Source organism: Vulpes lagopus, chromosome 24 (genome assembly GCF_018345385.1).
Source record: "Vulpes lagopus strain Blue_001 chromosome 24, ASM1834538v1, whole genome shotgun sequence".
NCBI lineage: Eukaryota > Metazoa > Chordata > Mammalia > Carnivora > Canidae > Vulpes > Vulpes lagopus.
In genome coordinates this window covers 39,105,263-39,124,061 of record NC_054847.1, presented here as the reverse complement: position 1 = coordinate 39,124,061, position 18,799 = coordinate 39,105,263, and the positions used below count along the sequence as shown (strand labels likewise).

At 40.1% G+C, this 18,799-nt stretch overlaps 1 long non-coding RNA gene across 2 annotated transcripts in view; it reads right to left on the bottom strand.

Moving 5' to 3' along the window:
• LOC121482014 overlaps positions 1-18,799 on the bottom strand; it is a 96,379-nt gene that overhangs the window by 40,519 nt on the left and 37,061 nt on the right. The window contains exons 3-4 of one of the 2 annotated variants that reach the window (XR_005985486.1): positions 7,128-7,284; positions 5,132-5,241 (exon numbers count right to left, since the gene is read on the bottom strand). This is a non-coding gene — a long non-coding RNA (uncharacterized LOC121482014). The remainder of the gene's footprint in view (positions 1-5,131; positions 5,242-7,127; positions 7,285-18,799) is intronic. The other variant, XR_005985487.1, reaches the window with a different exon arrangement.

Below are 18,799 nucleotides of genomic sequence, written 5' to 3'. Positions count from 1 at the left end.
ATGGCATTTCAGTTACAGCATATGGCCAGGTTAGTATTCCTAGCCTTGATGAATAAGAAGAGTCTGACCTGCGAAAGCAGGTCAAATTTGCTTCCATTATACTTTTTTGCCAAAATATTATTTACTTTGGGATAGGCTAAGATTTGGGATGTAGTGTGAGCCTCTATATTACAGACCGATATTAACTTATTTCTATGTCATACTCTGTTATCTACTGGCTGACCCTAAAAGAAACCATAAGTCCAAAAAGCGATGTCTTCAATAGCAGACATTTATTCATTCATTCGTTTATGCGCTCGACGAACTTTCATTGAGCACCTCTTTGGCGGATAGGATGCGGATAACACAGACATAAATAGCTACTGTAAAAAAACAAATGTTCTCCATGTTCATGGGTAAGAGGTTACTTATGCAAAGAGGATCAGGAAACTATTTTTGGAGGTGGTGGTAGGTGAATAGGGGCTGGGAGCATGGGAGGATTTGAAACTGAGGAGCAGTGCTGGTAAGTCAGATGTGCCTGGGAAGCTGCTGGGAGTTAGCTTAGCTGTAGATGAGGAGTCATAAAGAGAAGCACGGAAAGCTGCGGGAGGAAAGGGGGGCTGGGAACAGAGGTTGGAGCACCTTAAAAATTACGACTTTATCTGGAAGACAAGAGTCGCTGCTGAGGATTTTATTCAGGGATTTGACATGTTTAAAAGATTATTCGGAATAATGCCAGAGTCAAATTCCCACATATTCTAGAAAGTTTGTCTTCGTTTATTTTGTGTTTTAAAGCTATGGTAAGGGAGAAGGAAATTTCTCTCTAATTTGAGTAACTAATTAGCATACGGAGGATTAAAATGTTTGGGGTGTCATCAATCCTAGGTTCCATCTCTGCCATAGAAACATCATCATGCTGTTATGGATAAAGGGCAAATGAAAATATATTACCAAGAAATTAACTACAGTCTCTAATGCTTCTGTAAAATGGCTAAACTTTATTTAATAAAGGGAACTTTCACAATTATCACTATTAATTTGTTTCCATTCAGCCAGAACATTTAAGCTCTGTTTATTAATTTAAAAGAAGTAAATAAAAATATCTGGTTTGGAAGCCAAGTCCTAGAATTTCATAAATGATCCTGTCTAAAAATTGTTATGGCTGAGCAATAAATCCCTGGAAAATGATGCTTATATTTGTAATAGAAATGTCACCAGAGCTTTAAATATAGCAGTGCGACGTGTCTCTATTACTGTGCAGCAAAGTCAAATTTGTAATTGATTTTGACTTGTGCCTCCTATACTGTGTGCTGAGTCTGGTGGCATTGGGCAGGATTTTTACACATTTTAAATCCTCATTGTATCGAATTAGATTAATCTATAAATCAGTTTTATCCTCTTGTGATTCATACTCACCGATCTTTCTCTTCTAAGAGCAGATGAATGTGTTCTTTGAGTATTTGATTTGTAAATAATGGATTTCAGTAGTTGTTACAATAGTTCTTGGAACTCTTACATCTTCCAGCTGCACTTAGATGATGAGAGGTAAAATGAAGAAATCTCCAAATCAAATTTTTCATTTACACAGAACTGAACTTCTGATTCTAAGGGCACTGATGGACATTCTACAGCTGCTATGAAACCATGTGTCAACATTATTTATCAAAGTGATGTGATGGTAATTGTGGTCTTTATTCTGGTATGGAAGTGAACAAGCCAAATAGATACACATACTTAGTACTTTAACATCCAGCATTCAAAATCCAGTTAATTATTTGTTCCTGGAGACATGTGGAAATAGCAGTAGAGGCTGTCTGTGAAGAATACAATGATAGCTGTAATTCAGCAGTGTGGATCCAAAGTTTAAAAAATTAATTTACAAATGGTTTCAGAGATCCCACCAGATGAGAGAACAACAGACTTACGTTTAACTCCTGAGCTGGCAGTCTATGGTAGGAACATTGCCAGCTATAAAAAATAATAATCAGAGGCCCATGAACTGCTCTTTTAAAATGGTTACATTAAAACCCAGACACCTGTAGTTTTACTAGTTGCTAAAACGGCTTGTAATCACACATGCATGAAACAGATGTGTAACAAGAGCTGTAGTAACTGGTTTCCATTAGACAAACACAGGTGAATGGCGGGCAGAAGGAGGAATGGAAAACTGAGATTTGCACGCATTAAATTCTAACACTGAAGATTGCATGTAACCCTGCAAAAGGATTTTTTACTAATTAAAAAATGGCCCGTCTCTTGAATGCTTTCAAATCACGGATATTTACACTTCCCAAAATGATCTGCTTAAATCTGGACAAGATAATAAGGACTGATACCCATCCCCTAAGACATGTTCTTCAAATTATTAGTCCTACTGAAATGATTGCCCATGCTATGTAGGAAACTTTTTAACAGACTTGAATGTCTTAGGGTTTTTTTTTTTTTTTGGTGTTTTTTAAAACAACATTGCTTAAAGGTCTTATAAAAATCAACATTAAAGGATATTTCCAGAACTTTCGCCTCTCAAAACACATGAACCAAGGCCTCGTTTCTAGCATCCTGGTGTTTGGTTGTTATAAAATTTACAGTATGGTGTGTCAGTTCATTTGGGACTGAGTCACGCAGCCCAGAACGCAGTGCACTGAAGGAGTCATGTGAACCGTTGCACAAATACATTTTTGTCAGTGTTTGGTTTGAGAGCTGGGACTCAGTTGAACTTTAGGGGATTGCATTTTCATTCAAATGTTCCAAAATTCTGGTTTACAACAACATCTGGGATGTGGAGAGTGGATCACTCGTTTTGGAATTCCTTAGAAAGGGAACATGAAATGCAGACAATAATAATGTTCGACAAGAACTGTCCTTCCAGAAATCCTCATCACACCTGGGATGGAACCTTTGAGCCAGTGTTTCCTTTCAGATGTCTTAAAAAGAGGAGTGCAAACAGAATGAATGAGTTGGAGCAAACAGGCATCTATGTGCAGACCTGTCTGAATTGAGAAGGAAAACAGGATATGTGTTCATGCTCTCATAACTCATCAGGAAAACTCATTCCAAGTCATTCCCAGGGATGATCTACTCCCCCAGAAGACCATATCTTTCCACATTTTTTCCATTCTGAAAACATCGTTTAAAAAAAAAATCAAAAGTCATTCTTGGAATGAAAATGTAGCCTCTCGCAGAATGTGAATGAAAGACATTTTGACCTGGAGGTGCATACAGTATTTTTAAAGGGCTGCATTCCACAGCCCCAGCAGCTCTCTGGAGTCAAATGACTGCTCAGGGATGGAAGCGCCATTGATGAGGAGGAAGGTGAGGTGTAGAAAGCACCTGCTAAGTCTTCAGACTGGGGCACAAACAGCAAGTGGAGTCAACAGGGCAAAGCCGTCTGGACATATTGCAAAGTCATTTTGGATATTCCCACTGTATCTGTTAAATATTCGTCTATCCTCTGACAACTATGCCCTTGTTTCAAGAGTTTAAAATTATTGGGTCTTTAAGTTATTCTTATTGTATAAACTGAGCACTCCTAGAAGCGTATTAATTCTTTCAGACTAACGGTATACCATTTATCCGAATGAGTGTTCCACAGTCAATTGTTGAGTGAGAACACGAAAATATAGCCCTTCCTTATTTGAAGGTTGTGGATCCATTCTGGTTCATGAGACCTTATAGGGTAGTACTTCTCAAACCTAGCTGTGCATTGGAACAACCCATAGAGCTTTACTTAAATGCAGCAGTATGGGGCATCACCCCCATTTTTTCATTCCGTTGGTCTGATGCCCCTACATCTGAATATTTTCTAAGTAAATCCATAGATAATTTTCAATAGGTAACCAGGACTAAAAGGCTAAGTTTTTATCATCAAAACGAAGGCTAAGTTTTTATCAAGGCATTGTTCACACACACTTGCTAATTTAAATTTACTGACCCATGAAAATGCAGAGTTATTAAGCCAACTGCAGCTCTGTAGGTCCTTACTGGCTTGTCTGTTAAAATCGTGCAGGAATCGGGGGACAATCATGAGCAGAGAACATAGCTAGCAATGTAAGGATGGCTTCTCAAGTGTGTTGTGCTGGTGGCTATTTTCTCACCCCACAGATCATATAGTGACAGCCAGCAGTCACAAAGACTCTGATGGCAACTGAGGCTGTCAGGATGGACGTTCCTGCGAAGATTTTCCCTTTAATAGTCCAGAAAGCATATTTCCAAACCTCTAGCAATGACTGGGAGAGAGCACTCAACAAAGTCGTAAGACATGAGTATACCCAAAATGGATATAATGGATGTAACTGTTGCCAAAAGAGAACTGGATAAGGCTTCTTCTCCTACAATAATCACCAAATCAAGGTCATCCGAATTAAAAATATTACTTTCTGTCAATGGACGCCCATTTCAAGTATGTATTAAGGACCAAGAGAAACCCCAAAGTACTCCCACTGAATTCAAAAGAAAAGTTTAACTTGTTCTTATAATGCTCCCCTTGCCTAAGGTATAAGTTTTAAGTGTTTCATGGGGGATTTTTTTTCTTCTTGCAGTCCCAGTTCAATTATGAAGCATTGGTGCCTCCTTCTCAAAAGTTCTGAGAAAGAAACCTTTCGTAGCTTTGTAGTGGTAATTAGAGAAATCCAGGTCAGCTCCATAGCAGGGACAGAAGCTTTCATGCAACAAGGCACAAGCCAGTCTTTGGATATCTGGTTTGCAGAGACAAATCTCCACATCATTATCCAGCTTTTTTTTATACTTTTGCATCAGATACTTTGACAATGTATAAAAACATCAGTTTTATGACTTCAGTAAAATCACTTAATCATGATTTTTAAAATCCACATGAAAAAGACTCGTGCATGAATAAATGTCAATAAAAAATACATAGAACACATCTTGAAAATCAGATTCTAATGCTATGCAATTCAAAAAAAATTTTTTTTATCTTTTCCATTTTTCCATTAAAGGATGCACTAGCTCTCGTCTGTGCTTTATTTTTTTTATTAATACAAAATGTTCATTTCAAAGTCAAATGGTCTCAAAATCTTCCACTTCCATGAAAAAAAAAATTTCATTCCAAAGCTGGAGTTAAATACTATCTGGTTATTAAGCTGGAAATATAGACTGTTGCAGTCTTTAACCCAGATCTTTTAAGGATATTTACCTATTTTTATGATATTGAATATTTCCCACATCTTCCAGAGAACGCAATCTTGTTGAAGCATCTTACTGGACTCGGGTGTTTTGGTGAAGCCCGATCTTTCCATGCATGCTCTAAATGTAGGAAAAATAAAAAAGAAAGAAAGAAGAAAGAAAGAAAGAAAGAAAGAAAGAAAGAAAGAAAGAAGAAAGAAAGAAAGAAAGAAAGAAAGATATTGAATCTCTGCTTGACCACAACCACTCTACCTTTGAGAATTATTCTTTGGCCTTACAATGTGACCCGAACTATATGTAGGTACTCTTTTGTTAGTGTCTCACCCTGAATTCATTTCAAAATGCCAATTTCCATAGTAATTTAATGCAGCTGTTAAGACATCCTCCTCCTTTTGATCATTGTTATTAATGGTGTGCCATAACATAGCAGTCCTAGCTACCCTTTCTTATATAGCCCTTGCACATTCTCTTTCCAGAACCTGATCCTCTCCCTCATTCTCTTAGCTACAGCCAGCTAAGATTTCATCAGCCCCTCGAAATCTTCAGGGGGCTCATCTCCCACAGGAAGTTCATTTCAGAGTTAGTAGTTCAGAACTCAGGAACTATGTGGGCAGTTTTCTATGGTGTACACAGTCGGGAAAAAAAAATTGTTCTTCACTATTCCCCAGGGAAGCAGGTTGGCCCTAATTGTAGTCTTCCGTTTGCTGTTGAATGGTTTATGGCAGAATTTTAATGTTTTTTTTTTTTTTTGGTAACTGTTATTCTCCTCAATGTTTTGAAATAGCTACTCCATAAATGTGTTTTTCTTTCTAAAATCCGAATGTGTGGAAATCAACTGGTAAAACCCTTAAGGTTTTAAAAGGAAAAGGAAATGCATTAGCCATAGATAAAGTAGGATAATAAAGGGCAGAGATAAAATCCTTGTTACAAGCAAATTTGCAAGAAAAAAAATGTAGAATGAATGTAATACCAGAAAATCATATTCTTACCCTACAGCACAGACTCCAATACCTCATTCCTCCCCATATTTTTCAAATAGGTAAAAAGCTTCAAAACTCATAATCACTTTTGTGATTTTAATACTTCCTTCAGCAGATGCTCATTCAACAAAGCTTTATTACCTATAAAGTGTTGAGTGGTTGTTGTTGTTTTGTTCTGTTTTTTGCTCTTTTTGATACAAAAAAATCTGTTCTTTAAAGAGATCAGTTCTTTATAGGTCAATATAGAAAGCATTTGATTTGGGGGGAACAGAACTGTTGATGTTGCAATTAACTCAAAAGTTTACAAACATATTTATATGGTTTTCATTTGAAGGTTTCTTCCTGACTTTCAGTAAATTATTTGACTTAGTGCACATGAATAATCACTGGAAAAGATTTATTATTTGGGAAGCCTTTTTCAATGAGCTGAAAGGCTGTATACTCCACAGTGAATTCTGGTGAGAAATATACTAAAGAATTTCAGGCTCTGAAATAAGAAAGTTCTTGGAATTGTTTTTTCCGGTTAAAGACAGTCCAAAAATTGTGTCATGTTATAATCGAAAAGCATTTAGATAAACGACATAAGGTAAACGTCTCTGCAGCAGCCAAAACATTATCTTAGTTCTTGATTTACGAAATATTAATGTCATTTTTGTGGCAGGAAACCTTTTTTGCTTAAAGCATCTCTTTAGAAAAAGAATGTCAGAAAACAGAAAACGTTAACTGTGCTGTAAAAGTGTTTTAAAGGAGCATGGCAACCATGTCTTTGAACTTCTGTTTCTAGAATGAGTCAGCCCAGGACACGGAGGTAGGTTGGCAGGGTTTTGGAATCTGTGCAGAAGGTCACTGCTGATCTCGCTCCTTTTTGGCATTCTTTATTGACAATGACATTAACTCCAAACAAACCACATGAAGATAAATAAGTCAATGAAGGAGACTAGGGGATAAGGAAAGGGAAAGGCTGCGGCTCAGATTTTCAGGGGAATGGGCATCAGAGGGAGGTAGTAATGACATCAGAAGACAGACCTGTAGTTAGACACCCTTCTCCTCATTCGCTTCTGATTTTAATGCGACCATTTCAATGGGTCTCATTTCCCTAACGTGGATGATAGGTATATTGATCAGAGGAAAAATCAGATGACGTAGCAGGTGTTTTCTGCCCTTGACTTGCACAATTTGTCTCCTGGGAAATAAGGATAGGAAATCAATGAGTTCTCCATGAGCATTTTTTTTTTTTTGCCAAAAAAAAAAAAAAAAAAACTTTCCTTATGAATCGCTGGTATTTGCTAGTGAATAAAATCATTAAAAAAAAAAAAACAAAACAATTTCCACCAAAGAGTGAAAACATGAATGAGATACTTTCTAAGTACCTTCTAATTCCTTACCCAGAAATTGCCCCACTGCATACTTCTGGAAGCCCTGCGTCAACAGTGCTTGGCTCTAGGAGTGACAACCCTGATGAAGTCAATCCCCATCCAACACCAAACACACGGAGCCGGAACAGGAACGCGTCACGGTGAAGTTTAAGAGGAGCCTCCCAAAGTCAAAATGAGCCCCCTATCCAAGTACATGGCACCACAGCAAAACTCCAGGACCGTGGCATGAAGGTTAATTCTGGGTCTGGCTGTAGGCACTTTTATTCTGATATTTTCCTCCCCTGCCATCCTACTCCTAAAGCTGACATAATATGTGTGTCTACAGGTGTACGTGCATGGATGTGTAGATGAACACACACGCATCGTGTGTTTCAAACACATGAGGGTGTTTTCATGTTATATGCATTTCATTTAAACAATAATGTCCCTGGCATAGGGCATTTCCTAGGGTTTGATGACTGGCTAGCAGCAGATGATGAGCTTTGCACCATTAATTCCAGGATTTTGTTAATCTCTAGGACATGCCTTTCCCTGAGATTTCTCACTACTATTATTTATTTTTAGTGCAAAATACAAGCTTCTCAAGCCCAAAGGGCACAGATCAGTTTTATGGGAGATACAGTTTCAAATGGGACCCTCCAGGCTCTTGAGAGCTTTCTCCAAAGAATTTCCCTCTCAGGAGATGAATCAATTTGTGATTATTGTTACCACATATTTTGCTTAAATTGTTATGAATCAACCTAGTCAGCAAGGCCTTACGTGCAAAAGTTTCCTCTTCTCCATTTTCTTCCCAAGTTTCAAAAGCAAAGGAATAGGATGTGAATGAACAAAAAAATATTCCATGCCGCAATTTTTTTTTTAATTGCTACACAGGCAAAACAGGTGCTGAAATGTGAAACCCTTTGGAGGAATTTTCTCTGTATAACAAATCAGTGCTTACACTAACCTAAAGTGAAGCTGGCTTTAATGTGGAATGTTGTACAAAAGCAGTGCCTATTGACATATGATCCATAGATGACTGTCCCAAAAAGACAAAAAAAAAAAAAAAAAGAAAAGCATACTGTCACTTTAAGAAAAAATAAACTAAAATATGAACTACCAAAAACCCTGCCATTTCCAGCCTGGGCTTGATTAATGATTTTTCTATCTAATAAAAGGTTCACAAACCATCTGTTTTTCTCCCTAATGCCTTGCCCAAAGGTTTTTCGTTCCTATTTCAGGCTCGGGGCCAACTGACATTCCACTCTTTTTTTTTTCCCCAGCCTTGTAAACAAACCCTTCTCTCTTTTTAATCTTCTAGTGCTGTTTCCTACCCATCGTTATGCATATTCATTGCGAGTAAACATTTTTAGTGTCTACACTTAATCTCTTCCACTGGCAATTACTGTTCTATGCTGTTTTGTAATGCAGAAGGGCCAACGCTTTCCGTTCTAATAACAGCTGGGCCGCAGATGGGGCCTGCAGTCATTGTAGAAAATAAAAATTTACAAGATGCCAGTGGAATTTATTTCAGTTTTATGGAGTCACAGGAGGAACCTTTCTGTTATCCGCCTTCAGTGAAATCTGTAGGCACAAGGCAAGCTTTTGACATTTAATCAAAGGGGGGTTCAGGTAGGGTCTGGAACAACGCAAGGAAGAAAGCAGGTGGATCGTATTAGGCTGTGCCATGGTTAATTTATTTAGAAGTGATTGGCTTAGATGTGTGCAGCCAATATTTGACATCATGTATATATCTTGTTTAGCATCGTGCCTCTAAATTGTTACCACTGGAGAGACAGTGAGCTGTCACTGTGGACCGAACCAGGTGTTTGGTCGGCTTGCTGCTTAGAGGTGCTGATGGAGATGGCACTGCGCTCACCAAAGACGAAGCATTTTGTGTGGTTTCTAGGAGTTGGGTCCTCTCTGCTTCGCCGCACCGCCTCCCAACTGCTGGAAGTGCTGCTTCAGCGGAAGCCCGGCGGCCAACGGGCTTTCAATATGGGCTGTGACCTTTACTTGAACGATGTGCTTTCACCGGGAACGTTCTGCCCTAGGACTCGAGCCTGTGGACACGGGTTCGGTGCAAAGGCTGCCGTGTCCGAGGTAGCAGGCCCTAGCGGAGGTCGGCGGGACGCGAATGGGCCCGAGGCACCTGCGCGGCCTGGGGCACCTGCGCGGCCCCGGGGGCACCTGCGGGATCCGGGGCACCTGCACGGCCCGGGGCATCTGCGCAGTTCGAGGCACCTGCGCTGCTCGAGGCACCTGTGCGGCCCAGGGCACCCGCGCGGCTCGGGGACCCTGCATGGCCAGGGGCACCTGCGCGGCCCGTGGACCCTGTGGGGTCCGGGGCACCTGCGCGGCCCGGAGCACCTGCGCGGCCCGGGGCATCTGCGCAGTTCGAGGCACCTGCGCAGCTGGAGGCACATGCGGGGGGCCGTGGCATCTGTGCAGCCAGGGGCACCTGCGCTGTCCAAAGCACCTGCGTGGCCCGGGGCACCTGCGCGGCCCGAGGCACCTGTGCAGCTCGAGGCACCTGCGGTGTGCGGGGCACCTGCGCGGCCAGGGGCACCTGTGCGGCTCAGGGCACCTGCGGGGTTCGGGGCACCTGCGCAGCTTGAGGCACCTGCGGGGCCCGGGGCACCTGCGCGGCCCACCAAGACCAAGGCGCACACACACTCCTGACCCTGCAATGCAGCTCCAACACTTTCTGGAAGCGTGCACTATGGCTCTTGAACCGAGCCTGCGGGGTCCCCTATCCTGACCTCCAGCCCTCTCCCCAAAACTGCAGAAAGGGAACTCGTGAAAGTCATCCAAGGACATCCCACAACTAATCCTATACACGAAGCGGGCTGCTGGGCTGGGTGAAACCTATGCCAAAGGTGCTCGTGTTTTTACATTTGGGGCCCTCTCTCGCCACACACCTTCAGCTGGTTGCCTAGCAACCACGAGAGACCTACTGAGCATGCTCACTGAGAAACCTAATTGCTATCACAATTTACTTTTGTTGTTTTTTTTTTAAGCCCATTAACCAAAACAGGATGTTTTCCTTTTTGAAGGACAAGTAAGGTCTGCATGAATTTGAAAGGCAAGAGAGTATATTTTGATACCAAAACAACTCATAAAATGCCAATGCCAGGCACGGATGTGGGTACACATAACAAACATAAAAAATGCAGCAGATTGGCATTAAATAACATATAAATTCCCATTTATTCAGATTTTTATAGACTCATTTCTTTTATTCTCTTTATCTTTTTTGGTCGTGGCTTTTTTTTTTTTTTCCGAAGAAAGTCACTGAGTAAGAGGGGAGGGGAAAGGGAAATTTTCTAGTCACGCTGAGAAACTTTATTAAAGATTTTAAATTAATTTATATAGTAGATAACATGCTTCTTGTCCATGCTCTCTGTCCTTCCTTCTTTTTTTTAAATCTCCTTAATGATTCCAAATCTAAAGCTAAGATTTAGCTCCCTTAATCTTCTCACAAAGGGCAAGAAATCATTTTGTGTACCTCAGAGAGAAAAGCAGTTTTTCCTAACTTCAAGACAAAAACACGTTTTATGTTAGGTTAACCTAATCTATCCATTTATTAAAATATCTCCCCAGTTGCTTTATTTTTTTCCCCTAACATCTAGATTTGTAGATAAAATAGGCTTAGAAACTTAAGTATCTGTTGAATTCGTTTTAGTCCTAAACCAAATGCCTTTTTAAATGAAAATTTATATATTATGCTTCCAGGGTTCTCTCTAATGTTTTTTTTTTTTTTCAAATTTTCTAATTCATTTTGAAAAATTAACTCATTCCTTTTAACTTTACGTATTTCATATAAATACTTACATTTGCATAAATCTAGAGATTCTAATGAGGGGACATGCTCTTTCACTAATTTCAAGACCTTATCTCATGACCCATGACTCCCGTGGAACCCAAGTAACACATTTATTTGTGTACTGCAGGATAAGCTCGCCCACTCCCCTTCAGGAACTAATGGTATCAGCAAGCAGAGAGGATGAAATATGCTCATGAGGTGGGAGCTGATGCTTAGCTAAGCCTTAGATATGCCACAACTTAGATGTATAGTAGGCATCCCCTACTACCCCTCCCACCACCTCCCTGGGCTCTTATTCCTTCAGTGACCATGGCATTCTGGGTAGAAAATATCCTGGTGGAGCTTCTGTTGTCAGTGCCAGAGGAGAACAGGGCTCTCAATGCAATGGCACCGCTTCCCTAAGGATAAATGTGTGTGTGTGTGTGTGTGTGTGTGTGTGTGTGTGTGTGTGTGTGTTTTCCCAAATAATAATAGTCCTTGTCTAGGTATAAGACAGTAGTTTTATCATTCCCTCAGAGACAGCCAGCAGAGGGAGCAAAATTGAGCAAAGGAGCAGTATTCCCTGATGTCCAAGCATTGGTAAGAATTCTGGAAGACATACTATATAAGAAATTAATAAAATCATAAGATTTCATTTCATTATGATTAACCCTATTAAGCATAGCGGCAGGTCGAGCAATGTGGGTAATGAACAGCTAAACAAGGCTAATTGGTTTAATCAGGAGACTCCAGGGCTGGTGGTTGTGAATACGATGATAAAACTGGTAAAGTAACACTTGTTCCCCTTTTCTTTCCAAAAAACTACTGACAACTACAGAAATACACGTACATATACATGCATACGCAATATGTGTTGTGTTTTTAATTCTGTGGCTGGAAATACTTATATTCCATTTATATAGTTTCACATGCATTCTTTAATATGTGAATATATATATATATATATATATATATATATATATATAGTCTCCTTAGAAAAATCTTTCCTCCATTCATTCGTGTTGACAACTTTCTTCTCTGTCTCTCCTGGACCTCTGTTTTCTTGGGTTCTCTCTCTCTCTCTCTCTCATCAAAAAAGGATTCACAGGCAGATACACACAGACTTCATGATAGTTTTAGTCCTCGATACTTTGGAGCTACTAACACAGTTTGAGGAGAAAATCATTTTTCGACTTCTGTTTTATCCCAAACTTAACAGGTGACTGGCCTAAAGGGGGTTTGTGTGTCAATCTCTACTTACTGTGATGGACTCACCAAGGCCCGAGCTCCTCAGAATTTAAATCGAAGACAAACATTTAGCAGTAAAGCAGGGAGTGATGAGAGCTTTTATGAACGGGAAGAATTGAAGCAATTGTTTGGTCTTTTTTATTTTCAATCTCTCTCTCTTTCTCTCTCTCAGAGTAGAACCAGAATTGATTGTTTCTCTCACCTGTGGGCATTTCCTGTTTTAGTGCATTGATGATATCTGGACCCATGTCGTTCTCAAGTTTCCTCAACCTTAATCTCTAGAAATCCTGTAGAGTGTGTCAAATTAGAACTCCATTCCAGCAAATACATCTTCACATTTCTGTGCAGTTAACTCAATACACTCATTAGAATTTCAGGCTCCCAAACATTTTTGCTGAAATATATAGATTTTCTCCTTGCCCCCTACTTTCACGCTTTTCTCTGTTTTCTCCTCCCCACCCCACTCTCCTGCTATATATTTCAAGTAGTTATACTCCATCTGCCAAAAAAAAATCTATTCATTTCAATTTATTAAACATCTCCATAATACAGCCATCCCTCCTTTTGTTGTTGTTTTTTTTTTTTTAAAAAAAAAAACAAGAACAAAATCTGACATTTTGGCTTTGGATACAGCAAAACTTGCACGCCAAATTCAGCTGTAGATTCCAAAGTCTAAGAAAAAAGTTATGAGAGTCTGACAGTAAGTATGCTCCTCTCTTGATTACAAAAGGAAATTTCTTTTTTTTTTTAAGGTTCTATACAAAAGAGCACAAGGATCACAAATAACATTAAGTCATCAAATTTTCATGTGTGGATGTAGGCTTCTGTCTGCATGATGGCAAATGAAACACTGGAATTTCCTACGATGCATTTGAAGTCTCCAAGGGTTGCAAAGCAGCCTTCCCTACCAAAGTGCATTTGAGCCAGTTCTAAGGCTGTCTAGAACCCTTATTCGTAGACACCAAAAACCTCCAGATTACTGGCAAATGTTTCCATTTACTAACAAGGGGACAACATATGCGTGCCTACTGGTTTACTACAATTAACATGGAGTGCACGTAACCAATGTGACTGTGCAATCGTCAAAAGCCACAGAGAGAAGAATCTCCTACTGACTTGATAGATAACACAGATTTCAAAGATCTGGGCGAAAATTATATATATTTTCCTCCTACAGGAAGAAACATCTATGCAAATTTTTTAAAATAAAAGAGTGTTGAAAAAAGAGAGACAGAGTCAAATGTTTATATCAAGGGTTTAAATCTATAGAATTGGTTACTGGCTAGCTTTGGGTTTGTTGTTGTTTCTCGTGGAAAAAAAAATCCCAAAAATATTTTAATAATGCATACCTAGCGTTTATTTTCTTATTAGTAATTGTTATGAAACCAGAATGCTTTGCCAGCCTATCTAACTGCACCTGTTACTAGATATTTCCAAGAGACTCACACACCAATTTTGCCTGAGTGCACTGGGTGTATTTCCCGTTGTTTTGATTGTACAGTCAGGGCACAGGCAGTTTGCATTCAAAAAAAGAAGGCACATTTTATTCAAAGAGGAAAAGTGATGTCCTTGGAACTTCAACCTTAATGAAACACTCTTAAAAAGGACACACTGATTGAAATGGGAAGAGATCCAAAGAGAGGCGTCCAGAGAGAGAAGGGTGAGTGCAGGATCGGGAAGAAAGGGAAATGGATTAGATCAGCAAACCAAAACGATAGTATCCCAAGAGACGTCTAAAAAATCTGTATGAAGTCATTACAGGCACACAGCATAATCTTGCGGGGTGGCTGCACGCTCCAGAGTGCAAAGAAAGTTTGCCCTCAAAGCTGAGTTTTTGCAGAATTAATTCTAAATATTCCCTACAGACTTAAGAGTTTTCAGTCCCAAATTGCTTAAATGATGATTAGTTGAAGTTCCTCTGACTAATTTTGGCAGAAGTAACATTTCTAGCTGGTTGATTTGGGCACCCGAACGAACCAATGTCTTCGGACATCTGTACTATAGAGACACCCTTATGCTAAAACGACTCCAGCACTACCCTTACAAAAATAGCACATTTCCGTTCATGCAGAACGGTGATTAGACTTCCCCAACACAACTCATACTTTTTAAAAGGCGCGTCAGAATTTTAAAGTGCATTAAATAAAGGGCATTGGCACATTAATGCAGCTCTCTTTGAGGAAAGATGCTGCATAATTTCTGCTGAACGCTTGCACAAACCTTCAATAAAGAAAGTTCTCATAGAAAAAAAAAAATCCACACATGCACATACTCTTGATGTTGAGAACGGTGTCCTTGGGAATTAAATAAGTTCTGTGTGTACAAAACTAAGCCTTTTAAGGTGCTTTGTTTCACCATCTTAAGGCGGAGCGAAAGTCCCCAAGGGGCTGTTGTTTTGCTAACTTATTTTCAATATTCTATTTTCCCGCAGCTGTTGCCCGCCTGGTAGGGCTACACAGGATATTCTGCTCAGTAATTTTTAAAAATAGATGCTACTTTCTCCTACATCTAGATAGGCATTTATAAGAAACAAATGGTTTTCTGTAGTAAGGGCTTTCAAGATGACCGTGGTGTCCTAAACACGCTGGAAGAGTCACAGGAGCTGGGTGACAGGTGGGTTAGCTGCCTCTTAGCTTTGGCTCCTGGGCGCTCCTCCCTGGCAGAGGGGCAGCTGGGACTGATGCCACCGAGGACCCGGGGTCTACGCGTACGCAGTACTGGCGGACCCAGAGCACCCGGGTAGCATCTCTGTGTCATGATCCTCATGCCTGTTAAAAAGTGACATTGAAAATACAAAATGGGGTGGCACATAAAACCCAACCCCAAATTAGGCAGCTTTTCAAGGCTGGAAGAGACTTAATTGAACGGCTGCAAAATCATCCACAGCAGCTGGAGAGACTCGTTCAGTGGTTTTTACTCCGTGGCCGAGCATATTTCAAAGTTTCAGTTCTTAACAAAGGGGAAACTAAGTAGAAAAGATTGTTTTCATGAGGCAAAATAGTGACAGCCAAACACCTTACAAGTTTTTATAGCCCGTCTGGGTTAGGAAAAGAAAAAAAAAAAAAAATATATATATATATATATACACACACACACATTATAATATAATACATTATATATAATATACATTAAGATATATATTAAATATATAATATATAATATATAACATATTAAAATATATATAAATATATTTTTATTTATACATATATATTTATTTCGGTTCTACATCTTTTTTCTATTTCCTGAGCTGGTATCTGTTATACTTACTGTCAATTTGGAACTCACAGAAAACAAAACAAAAGAACTTTGCTGTGAGCAATGTTAATTGCAGCGTTGGCCTTCTGGATGGCGGACCGGCTCCCAGCAGAAAGATCTGGTGGCTAGGCCTGCCCAGATGATGGAGCTGGAAGAGTTACTGGGGTTCGTAGTTGAAGTAATGGCTTTCACCTGGAGGCTTCCAGCCACGATCAATAATGCTGCCAAGAGAAACCTGCAAAGGGCTCAATGGGATAAAAGTAAGCCCCACCCTTCTAAATCACAGGTGGTGCCATCATGCCTGGTCAATGATGGGCTTTTACACCACATCATTTCCCTGGCTTCTTGCTCTTGGGAGCTGCCATTTCTCGACTCTTCTCTTCTCTCTTCCATGTCATTTGTCCACTATGAACCGATCCAGATTTCCTACTAAAACTGTAAACTGCCCAAAACTGGACCAACCAAGATAAGGTGAGAACAGATGAGGTCACCAGAAATATTTACTGGGTACTAATGGTTCCCAGCCCCGGTTTAAGATTTAAAAAAAAAAAGAAAAAAAAAAGCCAAAATTTTCTAGTCAAAATGCAGGCATCAAAGACCAAAACTGTTACACCCTGAGGAGAACAGGTATCTCCCTCCATCGTAGAGGCACATAACCAAAGCAACATGGAAGAGCTTTTCTTGTCAGGAAACCCTGGCAATTCATAAATAAACAGAGGGTATTCATTCTTCCTGTGCCGAGGCGGTGCACAGGATCTGGTCAACGCTGAATCCACCACATTACAAAAGAAAGGGCCGTGTGTATTTTTCAGCACATTCTAATGAAATGGATATTTTTAAAAATTAAGCTTATAACTCAAATACTTAAAGCCAGTAAGAGAATCTTTCGAGCAAGCCCTTTGAGATGTCAGGGACCAAGGCTCGGTTTTCCTTCCATGAGAAAATGAATTGCGCATTTATCTCCAGGGACAGATTACAGATTTTATAATTCTGATAGAACAACTGTAGCAGAGCTTCAGCCTCCCACATGTGTATATGTTACTGTGTAGGGGGGGAAATGAGATGCACAAATCCCATTAATAATAGCAGTTGCATGCTTAATTTCATGTGCACTGCACTGAAAAATTACTTCTTACTATCTAAAATAAGATTCAGGAAGAGCCTGGGAAATCAGGAGCTCTTCCAACATACCTTTGCAGTCCCTGTGTGAACAAGGATCTGGTGACTCATGTCATTTAGCAGACAAATACTGAGGGCATTATTAGTGGATACCCTCAGGGCAGAATTGATGTGAACAACCCAGAGATCAAGGACTGCTCACAACAAAAGGAGAAAAGTGTTGTCAAACCTTGCCGATTCTTTTTACACCCAAGCAAAGGGAACGCTGATTTTACAGAAACTTCTAATTGTGAAATGCACAAGGCGGGGGCCTTCCAATTCGCTGATCTCTGAAATGAACTCTTTCATCGTTGAATTCACGATTCCTCAACACTGTAGATATGATCAGTTTAAGTAATCTTGGCTGTATTTGTAGATTTATGGAATTTGGGAGCTGAAGGACATATTTGAAGAATTGTCCTGCTTTTAGGTTTTATGTCGAAATCTAGCATTAAGTAGCCTTAAAACCAGGTTTAGAGCAATTTAAATTTAGTAATTTAGTAGTATATTTAAATAAAATGTACCTTATTTTTATAAAAACAAAAGCAAAATGTTTCTCCTTTACAGTCATCAACTCACCCCAAGACTTTTGGCTGGGATGCTCCTGGTTTTATTAATGAAAATCCTGCCTTCTAGGAAACCCTCTCCAAGCCAGGCAAGCCAGGATGGCTAGTCACCCTATATAGCGCCCTGAGTTTCCCAGTGCTATCTATGGCACATTATCTCTGGGGCCCTAAACCTCAAAGTCATCTTGGCCTCCTCTCCCCCACATCAAACACTCAAGAATTTCTTTTTTATGTCTGAAGATTCTCTTTTTTCTACTTCTCCCTTCATTCACTGCCCAATACCAGTTCAAGCCCCCTTGCTCTCCATTCTTGAATCACTCTGAGCCTCCACCCTCTTCTCTGGCCCCATTTCTCATTGAGTATCTAGTCTACCCACAAATCTTTGAAGATGACATTGAAAACTTTTCACTCTGTAACTCAGTTTTGGACTCAGCCTGGCATTCAACCCCTCATGATACCTCTCCGATAAATTTTTCTAGCTTATAATATAGAAAAAATGGGCAATTGCAATAGAAGGTAGAAAACGTGCATCCCAATTCACCATTCTCTGTCGCTAACCAGCTATGCAAACAAGGCAAGCCACTTAACCTCTCTCGGCTTCAGGTTGATCCCAGTGGTGCAATATTGCCATCTTTCTTAAAGAAGAGAGCTAGTCTTGTGGATCTCATAAAGTTCTGCTCTTGAAAAGCTTTGATTTTATGATCCCCTCTATCACTGCTTGTAGACTCTATGTCCTGTTGGGTAGCACCCTATTCTAAGGAACAAGCTCTGAGTTTTCCTAGCTCCATATATTTTTTATATGTGGCCCTGCCTGTCCTTATGCCTCTCCTTACTATCTCATGATGCCCCTTGGCAAAGGCCTACCTAATGCTTTTCCCTCCCATAGCCTCGTTTAAATCTCAGCACTACTCTGAGCCTCTGTGACTCATTGCTTTTGCCTCTTTTGTGACACTGACCAAACAATTCTAGCATTTGTATGGTTGCTATTATTTGTGCACATGATGTGTGTCCTGTGCTCCCATGAGCTCCCAGCAACAAGGATTATATCTTACTCACCAGGAGGCACTATGACATACTATTTAAGAGTTGCCATTGGGTATAAGGTTTGAATTGTGTCTCCCAAAAAAGATATGTTTGAAGCCCTAACCCCTGGTACCCTGGAATATGACCTGATTTGGAAATAGGTCATTGCAAATGTACTTGGTTAAGATGAGACCATACTGGAATAGGGTTGGTCTGCTAGCCTAATACAACTGGTGTTCTTACAATAAGACAGGCTTGGAAAGACAGAGACACACAGGATGAAGGCCC